Source organism: Mobula birostris, chromosome 2 (assembly GCF_030028105.1).
Source record: "Mobula birostris isolate sMobBir1 chromosome 2, sMobBir1.hap1, whole genome shotgun sequence".
In the NCBI taxonomy this organism is placed as follows: Eukaryota; Metazoa; Chordata; class Chondrichthyes; order Myliobatiformes; family Myliobatidae; genus Mobula; species Mobula birostris.
This window is the reverse complement of record NC_092371.1, coordinates 212627739-212648837: the sequence shown is the minus strand read 5'-3', so window position 1 is coordinate 212648837 and position 21099 is coordinate 212627739. Positions and strand designations below refer to the sequence as shown.

General features: G+C 42.4%; 1 protein-coding gene across 1 annotated transcript in view; it reads left to right on the top strand.

The window, feature by feature from the left end:
• trim54 (tripartite motif containing 54) overlaps positions 1 to 21099 on the top strand; it is a 62563-nt gene that overhangs the window by 22025 nt on the left and 19439 nt on the right. The window lies entirely within an intron of this gene.

Here is a 21099-nt window from a genome sequence, read left to right as displayed (position 1 = left end):
ACCATTTTTATGCCGTGGACCCCTAGGTTGGGAACAACTGGCTGCTATTAGCATAAAAGTTTAAAAGCCAAAAATGACTCTTTGGCCAGTCTAACCTTATACTATGTTTATATAACATTAAATGCTCTGGATTCAACAGATGGGGAGTTGCATCAAGAGGTAAAGGCAGTCAGAAGTTCAATGAATTTGCAGCAAACATTTAGGGCAGAAATTGATTGTTTCTTGATCAGTCAAGCCATCAAAGGATCTGACGAGAAGGCAGGTGTCTGGGATTGAGTGGGATCCGGGATCAGCCATGATGGAATGATGGAGCAGATTCAATGGGCTGAATGGCCTCATTCTGCTCCGATGTCTTCTGGTTTTGTGTCCATTATAAACCCACAGACTCTCACAGGTACCTGAACTATACCTCTTCTCACCTTGTTACTTTTTACATAGAACATAGAATAGTACAGCACAGTACAGGCCCTTCGGCCCACATTGTTGTGCCGACCCTCAAACCCTGCCTCCCATATAACCCCCCACCTTAAATTCCTCCATATACCTGTCTAGTAGTCTCTTAAATTACACTAGTGTACCTGCCTCCACCACTGACTCAGGCAGTGCATTCCACACACCAACCGCTCTCTGATTAAAAAACTTCCTCTAATATCCCCCTTGAACTTCCCGCCCCTTACCTTAAAGCCATGTCCCCTTGTATTGAGCAGTGGTGCCCTGGGGAAGAGGTGCTGGCTATCCACTCTATCTATTCCGCTTAATATCTTGTACACCTCTATCACGTCTCCTCTCATCCTCCTTCTCTCCAAAGAGTAAAGCCCTAGCTCCCTTAATCTCTGATCATAATCCATACCCTCTAAACCAGGCAGCATCCTGGTAAATCTACTCTGTACCCTTTCCAATGCTTCCACAACCTTCCTATAGTGAGGCAACCAGAACTGGACACAGTACTCCAAGTGTGGCCTAACCAGAGTTTTATAGAGCTGCATCATTACATCGCAACTCTTAAACTCTATTCCTCGATTTATGAAAGTTAACACCCCATAAGCTTTCTTAACTACCCTATCCACCTGTGAGGCAACTTTCAGGGATCTGTAGACATGTACCCCCAGATCCCTTTGCTCCTCCACGCTACAAAGTATCCTGCCATTTACTTTGTACTCTGCCTTGGAGTTTGTCCTTCCAAAGTGTACCACCTCACACTTCTCCGGGTTGAACTCCATCTGCCACTTCTCAGCCCACTTCTGCATCCTATCAATGTCTCTCTGCAATCTTTGACAATCCTCTACACTATCTACAACACCACCAACCTTTGTGTTGTCTGCAAACTTGCCAACCCACCCTTCTACACCCACATCCAGGTCGTTAATAGAAATCACGAAAAGTAGAGGTCCCAGAACAGGTCCTTGTGGGACACCACTAGTCACAATCCTCCAATCTGAATGTACTCCCTCCACCACCACCCTCTGCCTTCTGCAGGCAAGCCAATTCTGAATCCACCTGGCCAAACTTCCCTGGATCCCATTCCTTCTGACTACCAGACCACCTGAGCCAGGTGGCAACTGGGCTGAAAAATAGCAGATATAATGCAGACAAGTGTGAGATTTTGCACTTTGGGAAGACAAATCAGGTAGGACTTGCATGGTGAGGGGTGCGGTAGAACAGAGTGATCTGGGAATACAGGTCCGTAATTCCTTTAAAGTGGTGTCACAGGTAGGTGAGGTCGTAAAGAAAGCATCTGGTTCATTTTCATTGGCCTTCATAAATCAAAGTTTTACGTACCGGAGTTGTGATGTTATATTGAAGTTGTATAAGACATTGATAAGGCCAAATTTGGAGTATTGTGTGTGCAGTTCTAGTCATCTATCCACAGGAAGTGAGTTTCTAGAAAGTACTTTTTCTGTTAGTACATAGGTAGTGTGCTGAGAACGGGTCTGTGTGTAGTACTATGTTCTTTGTGTGAGATGTGGGAACTTTGGGAGATCTCCAGTCTCCCTGATAATTCCATCTACATGAAATGCTGCAGCTCCTTGTAGACCCTGTTAAGGAACTGGAGCTGCAGTTCGATGACCTTCAGCTCATACTCACAATGAGGAGGTCGTCACCCCTGTTGCGGGAGGCCACTGTGTGGAGAGGGAAGGGAAATAGGCAGCCAGTGCAGAGTACCCCAGTGGCCGTTCCCATTAGTAGTAACTATATTCACTTTGGATAGTGTTGTGAGGTGAGGTGGGGGAACCTATCAAGGGGAATCTGCAGTAACTATGTCTCCAGCACTGAGTCTGGCTCTGTGTCTCAGAAGGGAAGTGGGGAGAAGGGGAGGTTGGCAGTGATAGGGGATTCTATAAGCAGGAAGCAGATACTGTGAATGTGAAAGAGACACCCAGATGGCATGTTGCCTCCCAGGTGCCAGGGTCAGGGATGTGTCGGATCGGGTACACGACATCCTAAAGGAGGAGGGTGAATTATGACCTGTACAAAAAGGACTAGTTACACCTGACCCTGAGGGGAACCATTATCCTTGTGAGTAGGTTTGCCAGAACTGCTGGGGGGTGAGGGTGGGGGGTTTAAATTAATTAGGCAGGGGGATGGGAACCAGAGTGATAGGGCTGAGGATGGCGCAGTTGCTATACAACTAGATGCAGTGTGCGGTGAAACTGTGAGGAAGAGCAGGCAGATGATAGGGCAAAATTGCAGTCAGTGTGATGAGTTAAAATGTAACAAGGGGCTTAAATCAGAAAGGGTGCTGAATGCAGGAATGAAGGTGTTATATTTAAATGTACGCAATATGCAGAACAAGGTAGATGACCCTTGTGGTGCAGTTAGAGGTTGGCAGGTATGATGTTGTGTGCATCTCTGAGTCGCGGATGAAAGAAGATCATAGCTGGGAGCTTAACATCCAAGGATACACATTGTATCGAAAGTACAGGCAGGTAGGCAGAGGGGGTGAGGTGGCTCTGCTGGTAAAACTGAAATCAAATCCTTAGAAGGAAGTGACATAAATTTGAAAGATGTAGAATCTTTGTGGATAGAGCTAATAAAACTGCAAGGGTGAAAAAAGATCATGATAGGGGTTAGGAACATAGAAACAGCACAATACAGACCCTTTGGCCCACAATGCCGTGCCGAACATGTATTTATTTTAGAAAATACCTCAGGTTACCCATAGCCCTCTGTATTTCTAAGCTCTATGTACCTATCCAGGAGTCTCTTAAAAGACCCTATTGTTTCTGCCTCCACCATCGACGCTGGCAGCCCATTCCACGCACTCACCACTCTCTGTGTAAAAAAAACTTACGCCTGACGTCTCCTACTTCTAAGTACCTTAAAACTGTGCCCTCTCGTGTTAACCATTTCAGCCCTGGGGAAAAGCCTCTGACTATCCACATGATCAATGCCTCTCATCATCCTATACACCTCTATCAGGTCACTCAACCTATTCTCATAGGGCATGCTCCCCAATCCAGACAACATCCTTGTAAATCTCCTCTGCACTCTTTCTATAGTTTCCACATCCTTCCTGTAGTGAGGTGACCAGAACTAAGCACAGTACTCCAAGTGAAGTCTGACCAGGGTCCTATAGATCTGTAACATTACCTCTCGGCTCTTAAACTCAATCCCATGATTGATGAAGGCCAATGCACCGTATGCCTTCTTAACCACAGAGTCAACCTGCACAGCAGCTTTGAGTGTCTTATGACCTCGGACCCCAAGATCCCACTGATCCTCCACACTGCCAAGAGTCCATTATAATTTTCATCCATACATTTAAAGTTGGGCTCTCCTGTGATAACCATTTCCTGGTCAGGGTCTTTTTACCAGTCACCAGCAGTACATTCATTAAGTATTTATCTCTTTTCAACCATTCTTGAGGTATATGCCCAAAATATATGGTCTTACTCTCTAAGGGTATTTCAAATTTAAAGATGTCTTGTAAGGCATTATGTATCCCACTCCAATAGTCTTTGATAACGGGGCATTCCCAGAAAATATGATAATGGTTTGCATTTTGATTTCCACAATTTCCCCAGCAAACAGGGAGGTTACTATCATAATGGGATTTCTGAGAAGGTGCAATAAAATATCTTATCAAGTTTTTCCACCCGAACTCCTTCCATTTCTGTGAACTGGTACACTTCCATTGATACCTCCACATTATTGTCCATTCTTCCTCAGATATTATTATCCCTCCTTCCTTCTCCCATTTTGTTTTAATGTATGAAGTCGAATGTGTTTTAAGATTTGACAAACCCTTATACGCGCTTGAAATGACTCTACTACCATTGTCTGAATTATATGGTTTACTAAGTAGCTCTATCAGACATGTACCTGCCCTGGTTGCATCTTATTAACATACTGTTGCATCTGTAAATACCAGTAAACGTCTTGTTTTTCTAATAAGTGTTTCTCTTTGAGCATTTCAAAACTGAACAATGTTCCTTCTTTCATTATATTGCAAATAGCTGTTATTCCTTTAGCTGTCCAGTCCTTCAATCTAGCATCCAGTTTATTCGGCGTAAAATCCAAGTCATAAGCACATCATTTAAGAATTGCAATGTCTCTCTCTAGTTTATATTCTTCTATAACAGTTTTCCATATTTTAAGAGTTCATTTCACCCACGGGTTGTCAATATTATTTATGTAACTTTGTAGGTTGTTATCAGCCAAAATTGCCTGTATGAGGATGGAAAGTATCCTCTCCTCAATGTTTTTCCATTGAGTGTCATATGATGGGTTGCACCAGCATATCACGGCTCTCAACTGTGCTGCAAAATAATAATCTCTAAGAGAAGGTAGGCCCCATTCCCCCCTTTTCCTTGGCTAATTGCAAAGTTTTGAGACGAACCCTAGGCCTTTTACCTTGCCATATATATCTTGATAGCACCTTGTTCCAGTCATTGAATTGATTTTGGTTAATCTCTATTGGTAGGGTCTGAAAGAGATATAGTAGTCTGGGCAGTATATTCATTTTAATAGATTCAATCCTTGAACTGAGACCAAGAAAAAGAATTAGGTTCCATCTTGTTATATCTTCCTTAATTTTTTATATATATAGGCTGATAATTGCATTCTGATAATTTTGCCAAATCTTTTGGCATAATGATGCCCAAATATTTGACGGACTCTGTTTGCCATGCCCGAGGATATCTACTTTCAATTTCTCTTGGTGGGCTATAGTTATATGAAAGTAACACACATCAAAGTTGCTGGTGAACGCAGCAGGCCAGAGAGCATCTCTAGGAAGAGGTGCAGTCGACGTTTCAGGCCGAGACCCTTCGTCAGGTCTAACTGAAGGAAGAGCTCGTAAGAGATTTCAAATGTGGGAGGGGGAGGGCGAGATCCAAGATGATAGAAGACAGGAGGGGGAGGGATGGAGCCAAGAGCTGGACAGGTGATTGGCAAAGGGGATATGAGAGGATCATGGGACAGGAGGTCCGGGAAGAAAGACAAGTGGGGAGGGGGAACCCAGAGGATGGGCAAGGGGTTTAGTCAGAGGGACAGAGGGAGAAAAGGGAGAGAGAGAAAAAGAATGTGTGTATATAAATAAATAAATAATGTATGGGGTACGAGGGGGAGGTGGGGCATTAGCGGAATTAGAGAAGTCAATGTTCATGCCATCAGGTTGGAGGTGACCCAGACAGAATATAAGGTGTTGTTCCTCCAACCTGAGTGTGGCTTCATCTTTACAGTAGAGGAGGCCGTGGATAGACATATCAGAATGGGATGTGGAATTAAAATGTATGGCCACTGGGAGATCCTGCTTTCACTGGCGGACAAAGCGTAGGTGTTCAGCAAAACGATCTCCCAGTCTGCGTCGGGTCTTGCCAATATATAGAAGGCCACATTGGGAGCACCGGATGCAGTATATCACCCCAGCCGACTCACAGGTGAAGCGTCGCCTCACCTGGAAGGACTGTCTGGGGCCCTGAATGGTGGTAAGGGAGGAAGTGTAAGGGCAAGTGTAGCACTTGTTCCACTTACAAGGATAAGTACCAGGAGGGAGGGAGGGAAAGATGTGCTTAGTGGTGGGATCCCGTTGGAGGTGGCGGAAGTTACGGAGAATAATATGTTGGACCCGGAGGCTGGTGGGGAGGTAGGTGAGGACCAGGGGAACCCTATTCCTAGTGGGGTGACGGGAAGATGGAGTGAGAGCAGATGTACGTGAAATGGGGGAGATGCGTTTAAGAGCAGAGTTGATAGTGGAGGAAGGGAAGCCCCTTTCTTTAAAAAAGGAGGACATCTCCCTCGTCCTGGAATGAAAAGCCTCATCCTGAGAGCAGATGCGGCGGAGGCGGAGGAATTGTGAAAAGGGGATGGCATTTTTGCAAGAGACAGGGTGAGAAGAGGAATAGTCCAGATAGCTGTGAGAGTCAGTAGGCTTATAGTAGACATCAGTAGATAAGCTGTTTCCAGAGATAGAGACAGAAAGATCTAGAAAGGGGAGGGAGGTGTTGGAAATGGACCAGGTAAACTTGAGGGCAGGGTGAAAGTTGGAGGCAAAGTTAATGAAGTCAACGAGCTCAGCATGCGTGCGGGAAGCAGCGCCAATGCAGTCGTCGATGTAGCGAAGGAAAAGTGGGGGACAGATACCAGAATAGGTTTGGAACATAGATCGTTCCACAAAGCCAACAAAAAGGCAGGCATAGCTAGGACCCATGTGTGCCCATAGCTACACCTTTAGTTTGGAGGAAGTGGGAGGAGCCAAAGGAGAAATTATTAAGAGTAAGGACTAATTCCGCTAGACGGAGCAGAGTGGTGGTAGAGGGGAACTGATTAGGTCTGGAATCCAAAAAGAAGCGGAGAGCTTTGAGACCTTCCTGATGGGGGATGGAAGTATATAGGGTCTGGAGATCCATGTTGAAAATAAAGTGGTGGGGGCCAGGGAACTTAAAATCATCGAAAAGTTTAAGAGCGTGAGAAGTGTCACGAACATGGGTAGGAAGGGATTGAACAAGGGGGGATAAAACTGTGTCGAGGTATGCAGAAACGAGTTTGGTGGGGCAGGAGCAAGCTGAGATAATAGGTCTGCCAGGACAGGCAGGTTTGTGGATCTTGGGTAGGAGGTAGAAACGGGAAGTGTGAGGTGTGGGAACTATAAGGTTGGTAGCAGTGGATGGGAGATCCCCTGAGCGGATAAAGTCGGTGATGGTGTGGGAGACAATGGCCTGGTGCTCCTTATTGGGGTCACGATCGAGGTGTAAATAAGAGGAGGTATCCGCGAGTTGTTGCTGTGCCTCAGCAAGGTAGAGGTCAGTACGCCAGACTACAATAGCACCCCACTTACTGGCGGGTTTAATAGTAAGGTTAGGATTAGTGCGGAGGGAGTAGAGAGCAGAGCATTTGGAAGGAGTAAGGTTGGAATGGGAACAAGGTGCGGTGAAGTCGAGACAGTTGATGTCCCGTCGGCAGTTAGCGATAAAGAGATCCAGAGCAGGCAGAAGACCAGAGAGGGGTGTACATGAAGAGGAGAAGGGTTGAAGACGGGGGAGGGGGTTGTCGGTGGGGGTGGAAGAGTCCTTGCCGAAGAAGTAGGCTTGGAGACGGAGACGGCGGAAGAAGAGTTCTGCATCATGGCGAACGTGGAACTCACTGAGGTGTAGGCGAAAGCAGTTGGATTTTAGCTATATTGATCTTGTATCCTGATAATTGGCCATATTGTTCAAAGGATTGCATCAATTTAGGTAAAGAGTATGTTAGTTGCTCTAGACAGATCAAAATATCATCCGCATAACAGGCCAATCTATGCTCTGTCCCTTTAATAGTAATTCCCCTGATACCTTCATTTTGTCTGATGTGTTGAGCTGATGGTTCCAGATATAATGCTAAGAGTAGCAGTAACCATGCACAACCCTGTCTCGTGCCCCTTTCTAGGGTAAAACTATTAGATAAATATCCATTGATTTTAATCCTGGCAGTAGGATTGTTGGACAGTGCCTGCATAGTTTTAATAATTGTGTTATGTAGACCAAATCTATGTAAAACTCTGTAAAGAAAATTTCAATTAACCGAATCAAATGCCTTTTCAGTGTCCACGCTTATCACTATTACTTCAATTTCATTTTTTAAATATATGATCCATAATGTGAAGTGTCCTTCGTATATTGTCTTGTGTTTGGCGTTGTTGTATAAAACCTGTCTGATCATTATGTATCAGTGTGGGTAGAAACTCTTCTAATTGTTTGGCCATGATGAAGGTAAATATTCTATAATCCACATTAAGAACAGATATTGGTCTAAATGACCCACGTTCCATTTTATCCTTGCCCTCTTTCGGTATAGCTGAGATTATCGCCTCCTTCCAGCTGGGTGGCATTTGCACCTTTCTTAGAGACCAGTTCAGTGTGGGGAGTAAAACAGGAATTAACTCACTTCTAAACTCTTTATACCACGCTGCCATATATCCATCTGATCCTAGTGACTTGCTTAATTTAAGCCTACTAATTGTAGTTTTGAGTTCAGCTTCAGTTATGTCAGCAGTCATCGTTCTATTTTGTTCTTTGCTTAAAGTGGGTAACTCTAGAGAATTCAGGAAGGTGTCAATTTGGGTTATGCTTCCTCCTGGAGCTTTGGAATATAGAGTTTTGTAAAACATTTCAAAAGCTTCTATAATTTCACTTAGCTATTTTTTAATCACTTTTGTTCTTGGATCCCTAATCCTATGAATTGTATTTTCTGCTATCGTTTTTTTCAGTTTCCACGCTAGTATTTTCATTAGATCCACTTTCATAGTGTCTCTGTTTCAGAAACATTAATTTTTTTCTATTTTCTGTGTAGCCAAACTATTAATTTCATTCCTAATTTTTAAAATTTCCTCTTGTGTATCCTGTGCCAAACTCAATTTGTTTTTTTTCTAGTTCCTTCAGCTTATTTTGTAATTCCTCTAATGTTTTATTCCTTATTTTTTTCTTATATGAAGATATCGCTATAATCTTCCCTCTTAAGACAGCCTTCATAGTATCCCATAGAATGGGAGGTGAAACCTCTCCATTATCATTGAATTCTAAGTAAAGACTAATTTCTTTTTTAATTTGTTCCTTAAAATAGGGATCATTGAGTAGACTTGAATTTAGTTTCCAAATAGTATTCTTTGGTTGTAGGTCAAAATCAACAGATAAATATATAGGTGCATGGTCACTTACATCTATTGTCCCAATTCCACAGGTGATTATTTTGTCTCTATCTTTTCCAAATGTTATGAAATAGTCTATTCTTGTATATACGGAATTGGGGGGGGGGGGCAGAATAATGAATGAATCCCTTCTGTCGGGGAAAAGGTCCCTCTATATATCACGCGATCTTCCACCTTCTCAATTCAAGTCTCTGCCACCGCTATTTTCTGATTGACGTTGGTGAGCTCTGACTTTATATCATTGAGTTGTTGCTTTATCTCTTTTTGGACTTCCCTTATCTCTTCCAGAATCTTTATCATATTTGCCGCTTTGCTTGAACGAGGCCCAGCGTCAGCCTCGCCACCACGCACACGTGTAGGAGAGCCGTGTGCTGTAACCTCTCTCTTCCATAAGCTCCACAGTGATGCTTTTTATCTCCATTCTTTCTCCTCATTCTTGCCCCCCTTATCAATTCAGATGTTTTCGAAAGATCTTATATTTGATGGATTAACGGGGCAAAATATGCATTTTTCCAGAGGAGCTGTTGATTTAAGCTGCCATTCTGAACGATGACATCACCGGAACCTGGAGTCTATTATTAAGGATGAGGGTTTGGGGTATTGGAGGCACATGATAAAACAGGCATGGTTTTCTAAAGGAGAATTATTGTTTGACAAATCTTTTGGAATTGTTTGAGGAAATAACAGGTAAGATAGACAAAGGAGAGTCAGTGGATGTTGCTTATTTGGATTTTCAGAAGGCCTTTGACAAGGCAGTGCACATAGAGCCCATGGCATTTCCTGAAAGGTACGAGCACGGATAAAAGATTGGCTGACTGGCAGGCAGGAGGAGAATGGGAATAAAGGGGTCCTACTCTGGTCAGCTGCCGGTGACTAGTGGTGTGCCACAGGAGATGGTATTGGCACTGCTTCTTTTCACATTATATGCCAATGATTTGGATGAAGGAATTGATGGCTTTGCGGACAATATGAAGATAGATGGAGGAGCAGGTTGTGGTGAGGAAACAGTGTCTGCAGAAGGATTCAGACAGATTAATGGAATAGGCAAAGAAGTGGCAGATGGAATCTAGTGCAGGGAAGTGCATAGTCACGTCGTTTCCTCGATAAGAGGCCCAAACTGCTCTCAATTAATAAAGGAACGGACTATTCTCTAAATGGGGAGAAAATTTAGAAAATCAGAAGGACAAAGGAATTTGAGAGTCCTTATGCTGAACTCTCTAAAGCTTAACTTGAAGTTGAGTCAGTGGTAAGGAAATGTTAGCATTCATTCCGAGAGGAGTAGAATATAAAAATAAGGATGTAACGCTGAGGCTTTATAAGACATTTGTCAGACTGCACTTGGAGTATTGTGAGCAGTTTTGGGCCTCTCACCTAAGAAGTGATGTGCTGGCATTGGAGAGGGTCCAGAGGAGGTTCATGAGAATGATCTCAGAAAAGAAAGGGTTAACATATAAGGATCGTTTGATGGCTCTGGGCAAGTACTCACTTGAGTTCAGAAGAATGGTGGGCGGGGCGGTGTAGTGGGATCTCACTGAAACCTATCAAATATTGAAAAGCCTAGGAAGAGTGGATGTGGAGAGGATGGTTCCTATAGTGGGATAGTGGGGGAACCTAGGACCTGAGGGCACTGCCTCAGAATTGAGGGACATCCATTTAGAATAGAGATGAGGGCTTATTTCGGTGCTGTAGTGTACAATGACCCTAAAGGGTAACTTCATATCCGGTTTTCAGTTGAAACCTTCCCGGCTTTTAAAGAATTGAACCCCTGGTGACAGTCTCCATCTGAAGGTCCCAGCTGTGAGATAGACTGTATGTTAACTCGAAGATGTGGGCACAACTTCACACACCACTGGTACAAACCCGCAATAGTTCATCATGGACCAGATGGGCCGAAGAGCCTGTTTCCGTGCTGTGGTGTTTAATGACTCTATTGTGTAGTAAAAAGAAGGCAGAATGGAGATATAGTGTTGTAGTTACAGAGAAAGCGAAGTGAGGGTCGACAGATTATGTGCAAGAGCCACAATGAAGTAGAATAGATATTCAAGAGTTTATGTTTTTAGGGAGAAGCTCATTTGGTAGTAAAAATAACAATAAATACAGTGGCAAGCACAAAGTGACAGGCTGATGCAAAATACTACAGAATGATTGAAGCCAGGAGAGAGAAATGTGAAACAAAGTGTACTTTGCTTACTCACATATAGTAAAAAAAATCTGATAGAAGTGAGATTATGGACAGATAGTTGAAGTATTTGTCATGAAAGGAGATATCTTTTGGAACTAGAAACAGAAGCGTACACATAACTCAATTTTTGTAAGAGAGGTTGAAGAAAGTACCATAGTCATGTGATCATGAATGTCTTCCACAGTGGGTCCATTGGAAACCGTGGAGAAAGCATCACAAGATTCTACTGAACTGAGTCAGGAAATGGTATCTATCTTGCGTAAAAACAATGACAAACATCAACCTTACAACCTTGAGAAAGGTCCGAGGGAAAATTTTATCTGCAAATGTGTGACTCTCAGTTTCAATAAAAGGGGACAGCAGTGTGATATAGATGGGTAATATTTGTAATGTGTCTGTACATTTACAGAGTACTTGAAATGATGGAGCGGCCCAGATAACTTGTTCTAGCAGTTTTCCATGTCTGTAAGTGATTCTTTATGTTCTTGGCAGTAGTGTAGAATCAGAATTAAGAATCTACCAATAGAGGGAGACCTCACCTTAGATAATACAGTGGATTCCAGTTAATTGGACCATTGGTTCATTAGTGCAGCCTCTAACTTGGGCCAACTCTGAAAGAACAAAAACTTATCGAGAAAATACCCAGGATTTCCTTTGTTTTTTTGGGACATCATGCTGCTTAATTGGGGACATGAGACTGGTGCCAGACAGTTTCTAACTAGTGTCAGACGAGAGCACTTGCGTGACCGTTAGACACTGAAGTGAACAGTTTTTAAATAGTACCAGTTGCATGTGTTCAAAAAGCAATGATTTTTGTCGCTGAAGGGTGGTGAGAAATAAGATAATTCAGAACTGTTTTGCTCACTGCTTTTTCAAGCGTCAGACTTGGAGATGCCAGAAATGGCCAGGAGTGAAAATGAAACTATTTCATTACTTAATCAAGTTAAGAACGAAGAAGAATTTGAAGGTATCAACAATCATCTTTGTTATGAACGTGGGTTTTGACCTTTAATTTTACGAAAGAAAAAAATTGGCTGGAGTCACTTAGCACTTTAGCACAAGAGTGTTTATTAGATGCCTTAAAAATCAAACTTGCAAACATTAGTGAAAAATTGCCAATATTTACAAAGAGATATCTACAAGAAACACAATAATCGTTCCATACTTATTCTTGTCCAGTGTGAACTCTCGCAGCCCCTGTCTCTCTCCCACAATGAGCTCCTTTTATGGGCACTGGGATGTGCCATCTTTAATTATCAACAAAGTTAATTTAAGATTACACGTGAAATAGAATGTGATGCCCTATAATGTAATTACAATCATATTACAAAATAAACAGTATATAAACCAATACATACATTTACATACCTCCATTACTAAAGAAATGGGATATTCCAGTGCATATGGCGGAAAAGACCATAAAGCCAGCCCAAGCGAATCGGCTCGGTTTAGGATCCAGCAGATGCTACAGAACTGCCGGGAGGTGACAACATGAAACAGCAGGACTGTTTCATTTACTGTCAATCAAAAGTAATGCGCAGCATACACTGGGTTAATTTTTCTGTTGATAAGTATTAGGAACTTTAAATTTAAACTTTAACTTTAAATTCCTTGGTGTTCTTATTTTGGAGGGCATGTCCAGGGTAAGTGCAGTTATGGAGAAAGCACGGCAGCACTTTCTTGGAGTTTGCAGAGATTCAGCAGGACACCTAAAGCTTTGGCAAACTTCTATAGATGTGTGGTGGAGAGTATATTGACTGATTGCATCACGGCCTGGTTTGGAAGCACCAATGTCCCTGAACAAAAAATCCTACAAAGAGTAGTGGATATGGTCCAGTCCATCGCAGATGAAGCCCTCCAACACCACTGAGCACATCTGCATGAAATGTTGTCACAGGAAAACAGCTTCCATCATCAGGGACCTCCACCATCCAGGACATGCTCTCTTCTCTCTGTACCATCATGCAGAAGGTACAGGAGCCTCAGGACTCACCCCACCAGGTTCAGAAACAATTACTATCCCTCAACCAGAGGGATAACTTCACTCAACATCACTTGCCACATCATTGAAATGTTTCCACAACCAATGGACTCACTTTCAAGGACTCTGCGTCTCATGTTCTCAATATTTATTGCTTATTTATTTATTATTAGTATTATCTCTTTCTATTTTTATTTGCACGATTTGTTGTCTTCTGCACTCTGGTTGAATGACCAAGTTGGGTGATCTTTCATTGATTCTGTTGTGGTTATTATTCTATGGATGTATTGAGTATTGCAAATGAATCTCAGGGTTGTATATAGTGACATATATGTACTTTGATAATAAAATTACTTTGAACTAATGCATAGTTTTTTGTACTGATGTAGTATTGGTAGTGTTCTAATTTGTTCTGTTTTTCATTTAAATACATAATGTGTTACTCAGCTAGGTGGTAGTTTGTCTTTTTCACACCTTTTTAATTATTTCCATGAAACTTTGGCTAATTGAGGCAGTCACTTAACTGAGCCAAAATGGACAGGTACTGATGTGTCCCAGTTAACTGGAATCCGCTATCTCCAATCAACTGGAAGTTTATCTGGTCCAGATAACAAAGTTGATTTTGTGTGAGCTGGCCCTGCAATGGTTAAAGGCACAATGCTGATTTGTGCTACCCCTCAACCAGAGGGATAACTTCATTCAACATCACTTGCCACATCATTGAAATATTTCCACAACCAATGGACTCACTTTCAAGGACTCTGCGTCTCATGTTCTCAATATTTATTGCTTATTTATTTATTATTAGTATTATCACAAATTCAGATGGTACTGGATTTGTTGTCAGAAGCACAAATTCAGATGGTACTGGACTAACTATGCTTCCTCGGAATCAGACCTTGGGAAAAACTTTGAACGCAAAGCAAGCAAAACATAAGTGAAAACTATGCTGCCAGGAGAAGGCCTGTACAATCAGATGACAAGCAAGTCATTGTGCAGAAAACAAGAACTTAGTGATGCAAGTTGCTCCATTGTACAATCACATCTTGCCCGGAAGATTTACTCAATTATCTCAATGTGGAACATGAACTCAGAGGTGGAACTTGCCACCTGTCATGATAGTACCCGAAAACCATTAGCATTGTTGGAATTGAGAACAAATAAGGACTAAGTTATTTATCGACTATGAGGTTTTATTTTGCTGTATGATATCAGTGGCAGAGATATCTTCAACAAAATTAACTTTACATCTTGAAGTACACCACTGTGCACATCTACATGGAACGCTGTCTCAGGAAAGCGGCATCCATCATCAGGAACCCCCACCACCCAGACCATGCTCTCTTCTTGCTACTGCCATCAGGAAGAAGGTACAGGGGTTTCAGCACCCACACTACCAGGTTCTGGAATATTTACTGCTCTCTTCAACCATCAGGCTCATGAACCAGTGGGAATAACTTCACTCGCCCCATCACTGAACTGTACCCACACCTATGGACTCACTTTCAAGAGCTCTTCACCTCATGTCCTTGATATTATTTATTTAATTTCTTTCTTTTGTGTGTGCATGGCTTGGTGTCTTTTGCACTTTGCTGGGTGTGGTCTTTCAGTGATTCCATTGTGTTTCTTGGATTTACTGGGTATGCCAGGAAATGAAATTCAGGGTTGTATATAAATAGGCATCCGTTAGTCTCTTGAGACCATGGATTTGCGCCTTGGAAGGTTTCCAGGGCGCAGGCCTGGGCGAGGTTGTATGGAAGACCAGCAGTTGCCCATGCTGCAAGTCTCCCCTCTCCACGCTACCAATGTTGTCCAAGGGAAGGGCACTAGGGCTGATACAGCTTGGCACCAGTGTCGTCTCAGAGCAATGTGTGGTTAAGTGCCTTGCTCAAGGACACAACACGCTGCCTCAGCTGAGGCTCGAACTAGTGACCTTCAGATCACTAGACCGATGCCTTAACGTCAGTTAACGAGGGTTGTATATGGTGACATATATATAATTAATTTGCTTTTTACTTTATACTTTGTTCAAATCCATTTGCGTATGAAATGAGTTTTACCAAGCCAAGATTCCCAAAACTACATTATTTAATATAATTCAAATTAAATCAAGTTTAATTATCATTCAAACCATACATAGATATAACCGATCGAGACAGCATGCCTCGGGGCCAAGGTGCAAAATGTACACATGCATTCAAAATAATGAGAGAGAGAAAAGTAAAGAACATAATCACGCAAGAAAACACATTTTTAGTCCAAGACCTTGTGTGACAGTCCAGCCTGTAATTCCACCGGTCCTGCACTGGAGGGCAGCACCAAGGGGAGAGGCCACCCCGAACTGAGCATGGACACCAAGCTACACCACCTGAAGCATTACCTCCTCCCCTCACTGCAGCAGCGGGCAAGCCCGCAGTTTGCCTAGTCCTTGCTACAACAGAGCCAATACTACTGCCTCGCCTCCTGTCTCGCCACCGAACAAGGGAAGCAGGCCTGCAGCAAGGAAAGGTCCAAGCCAGTCACTCGCTGTTTCACTGCACGCCGGCTTCGTGCACCAACTCCAGAGCCTGTGAGTGGCAGGCAGCAGCACGGCCTGTGCCCGGGTCAGCCAAACTGAACTCAGTATGGCCTCTCCCATGGCCCAGTGGTCTGGCTCTCCTCCTGCAGCTTGACAGCTGGCCTCTGCTTCTTTGAACTGCCAACTGGCCCCTATGACACCCCAGCCGGCTACTCTGAGCTACGAGCAGCTCACTGATGCGGTAAGCCTGCTGTACTCATAGTTATTGGAGGCCAGCATAGTCTTACATGAAAAAAAAACAAACTTAACAAAGAAAGTAGCACCTTTGGTTGTTTCCCGGGAGGCTGCTGAGACTACACGTGTCATCATCTTACAGGAAGGTGAGTGATCCAATCTATAGATCAAAAGGCCAAAGCAATTTGACTTCTCATACCACTTTTATAGTCCCATTGGAATTGTACAAGATTGTATTTGGCTTGCATAAAAATCATTGACATGAACAAAAAAATGTGGATATTCGTACTATAGAGGAAATACTTATTATTCCTCTGGGTACCGCGGATTTGGCAAGTACCCAAGAACTAGACAAAGGGAGTTATTGTGACGATCCCCAAGAAAGGAGCACTAAGTGATTGCGACAGCTGGTGTGGCATCACACTTCTGTCTGTGCCCAGCAAGATTCTCACCAGAGTCATTGCCCAATGGATTATAGATGCTGTCAGTGTGTGCTTGAGGAAAGAGCAAACTGGATTCAAGAGAAAACAGAGGCTGTGTCGATCAGATCTTCAGCCTGTGTAACATCATAGGACAATGCACAGAGTGGCAGAGACAACTGTATATAAATTTTGTGGACTTTGCAAAGGCTTTTGATAGCATCTACAGGGAGAGTCTCTGGCGAATTCTCAGACCATGTGGGATCCTTTCCAAAATTGTCCAGCTTATCCAGAGTTTCTGTGCTAATTTCACCTGCACAGTTGGGGACTGCAATTTGAGCTTTGAAGTCAAGACAAGAGTCAGGCAAGGCTGTGTGATGCTGGCGATATTATTTAATTGGGTTATGAGGCAAACAATGAAAGGTAAGCAGAAAGGCATTAGGTGGACTCTATTCCATACTTTGGAAGACCTTGACTTTACGGATAACCTCGCATTCCTATCACTTACCTGTAAGAGAAAACTCAACATCTCTGTACCTTTGGTGGACAGGTTGGACTCAGAGTCAGCCAGGGAACAACTGAGACCATGACTCTCAGTGTAGGGTCTCCTCCTCCCATTAGGCGTCTACTTACCCAGCACCAGCAGATTCACTTACCTGGGCACCATCATTCAGCAGGATGAGGGAACAAGGACGACATCCAGTGCAGACTCAAAGTTAGAAACATCTTCAGATCAATGAGCAACATATGGAGATCAACCAAGTACAGCATCCACACCAGAGTGAAGCTGTACCAGAGGTGCATTCTGTCCACACTCTTTATCGGTCAGAATGCTGGTCTTGCCAAGCTGTCGTTATTCCACACTAGGTTCCTCTATATTTTCTGGCCAAGGAATATCTCCAGCCACACCCTTCTCATTCAGTGCCATCCAAGAGGACATGGCCACAATCATCATGAGGAAATGTTGGAGACGGATTGGGCACATGATGTGAAGAGAGACCAACTCGATCATCAAGACAGCACTTCATTGGACCCCTGAAGGGCGGAGGACAAAGACTACTTGACTATGTAGCGCAGAAGCAGAAATGACGACCATGAACCACGCTTGCGGTACAATAGAGAAGATGGCCAAGGATGGAAAGAGATGGAGGACTTTCATTGCTGCCCTAAGTGCCAGTGGTGCAACAGGCAGTAATTACTAATCACTACTAATCTTGTAAGGACAGGGAATTGAATTCCTAGTTCTGACTTCTCACTTTGTGTTCTGCTGTTAATGTGTAGCTACCAATATTCAAATATTGGAAATGTATTTTTCCCTTTGCATTTGTAAACAATAATGTAAACAATGGATCAGCCCATGATTGAATGGTGGAGCAGACTCGATGGGCTGAATGGCCTACTTCTACTCCTACATCTTATGGTCTTATAATGTTCAAATTCAAAACACTACCTACTTCTGCATTTATCTGTGACACTATGAATTAAAGTTCAAAGTAAATTTATTATCAAAGTACATACAGTATATCTGACCATATACAACCCTGAGATTCATTTTCTTGCATCCATACTCAATAAATCAAATAACCATCATAGAATCAATGAAAGACTGCACCAAGAGGGCATACAACCAGTGTGAAAATGACAACTAACTGTTCAAATACAACAAGAAAGAAATAATAATAAATAAATAAGCACTAAATATCGAGAACATGAGATGAAGAGTCCTTGAAAGTGATTCAATAGGTTGTGGGAACAGTTCAGCGATGGGCAAGTGAAGTTGAATGAAGTTATCCCTTCTGGTTCAGGAGCCTGTTGTCTGAGGGGTAATAACTGTTCCTGAAACTGATGGTGTGAGTCCTGATGCTCCTGTACCTTCTTCCTGATGACAGCAGCGAGAAGAGAGCATGACCTGGGTGGTGGGGGTCCATGATGATGGATGCTGCTTTCCTGTGACAGTACAGTACTCTGTGTAGATGTGCTCACCGGTGGGGAGGGCTTTACCCGTGCTGTACTGGGACATTCACTACTTTTTGTTGGATTTTCCATTCAAGGACATTGGTACTTCCATACCAGGCTGCAATGCAACCAGGTATGTGTGATGTACTTTCCTCCACACATCCGTAGAAGTTTGAGACCACAGCCCCTGGTTCTTCACTAATGCAAACAACCCTAATTAGAAACTAAGAATTCTGTTTGTTTAAATGAGGTTTCTTCCCATCCTTCTGCAATCTATCCAATTTCTCTTCATTTACCATCCCAAGAACCAGTCCGATGAGTTTTCAGCACAATCACTCTATAGCTAGTGTACATGTTTGTTGGACGAGGAGGCCAAAACTGATCACTGTGTTCCAGGTATGGTCTCACAAAGGCTCTATGCAATTAGAGTGTCTTGTCTCTGCTACTCCATGTAAGTTCGATTGCATTGAAGGCAGGCATACTATTTACCTTCTTAATCTCCTTCTAACCATATTTGTTTACAGTGGCTTGAGCACAACAACATGCAGATCCTTTTGGACATCATTATTTCCCAGACTCTTGTCATATAAACAAGTCTCAGGGTTTCTAGTGTAGACTTTTCCCACACAGTACTCCATCTGCTATGCTGTTGTCCTCATTCTCAGCTTGTACACATCCCCTTGAAGTCTGTTTGCATTCTCACAACATCTATGCTTGCAGTCTGTTTTAGTTTCATCAGTAGATTGAAAATGTTACTTCCCTCGGCCAAGTTGGCCACATCTTAAAAACACATTTTAATATGAATAATGCTTCTGGTCTCCCTTTTTTGGAATTGATGTTTTATGCAATATTTGCAATGTTGTATTCACAGAATGTGGCTGCTATAGATTAATTAATACCCTAATGTAAACAAGTCAACCACATACATCAATTTGCTGTGACAAAGTTATTCTAACATAAGCTCATGAATTAAAAAAAATAGATTTCTCTAAAAAGGTTCTGGCATGTTGATCATGATCAGTACTTAATATGGTTTCTTCATGTTGTGTTTGAATTTTATAATCTTCAGCCAGTGTTTGAAGATATGCCAAACCCCAGAGTCTGTTATTATTATTGGGGGTGGAATGGTGAAAGTTGTTTCTTTTATAGTTCTTTTGCAGCAGGATGTCCAAAACACCTTACAGCAATAAAGTCTTCTGAAGTGTACGCGCTTCTGAAATACGAACAAATTACATTGTAAGCTTGTGATAAATTTCCCTGCCATGCCTGGCATTGAACACAGAAGTCATTGTTCAACATGATAGATGATGAGCTGACGGTGTAGGTAATGATTGAAAGGCACCACTCGTTGCAGGTTGAATGGGTTCCTGATTGCAAATTTATTTTTGCTGAAAATGATTAATTGAAGTGTGTTTGAAGAAAGTGTTCCAGGTAAATCTAGAATAGTCGGTGCATAAGCCATGGTAATCTGCCTTGCACGAGCAGTTGATCCTTAATATCAAGAAGTACCTGTCATAGAAGAAGGGTTAGAGTGGCAAATGATGTTAAGGCACTTTCTACTTTTGAAGATGAGAAGCATTATGAAGGGATGATAATAAAACAAAAACTCCCCAAGCTCTTTGTCCAATTTTTCTGTGAGGGCCAAAGAGGAGAAAGTTGGAACATCATAAGGAAACAAAATCTTGACCTTGTTAGATATTCATGTTGAACCTCCCAGCTAGGTCATTGGTTAGCAGCCGCAAAGATGTTATTGTTTTGACAATTTTTGGCCAAGGTCGTGGAATTTGAATTAATTTCAATAAATTATTATAACACAATTAGAATAAATCTAAAATGTGCTTTGGAGAGGAATGCAATTTCTCTGCCAGCAAGTTTTTCATTGCACCTGTGCATATATTTTTGCAAATGATAAACTCAACTTTGGCTTTGAATTGTCAATGTTTCAGATCAAAACACTGCATCAGATATAGCTTTGATATAGTCTTTGTATTAATATTTTTAACAATTTTCAATTGTAATCCCTTTTCATGTAATTTCCCAATTTACCATATGAACTCATGTCACATAAAATCATAGTTAGCTACCAAAAATGCGAGTGGTTATTCTGTATTGTACTTTTGTTGAGGTCATCTGTAACTTCAGAGATTAGCACACTTGCTTCCTTGTCTTGAAAGCCTGAGTCACGCTCTTGTGGCCAAATTAAGTTGTTCAGCTGTCGAGCTACTGCCCAACAACACCAGAGGCCCAGGTTCAATCCTCACTTCAGGTGCTGTCTGTGTCGACTTTGCATCTTCCTCCCTCTGACTGTGGGGTTTGCTCCGTGTGCGCTTCCACATACCCACACCCATATTCAAATTGAAAAACCGAGTTTTGAACAAGTCAAAAGCTGCATCTTTTATTTTAATATTGTCAAATAAAACACTTTAAAGACAGAATAACACACAAAATGCTGAAGGAACTCAGCAGGTCAGCCAGATTTATTTATTTATTTATTTATTTATTATTATTATTTTATTTTTTCTCTTCTATATTATGTATTGCATTGAACTGCTGCTGCTAAGTTAACACATTTCACGACACCTGGCGGTGATAATGAACCTGATTCTGAGGGACAAACAGTTGACGTTTCACGCAGAGACCCTTCTTCAGGACTTCATGGGATATACACCTGTAAGGCAAAGGTGA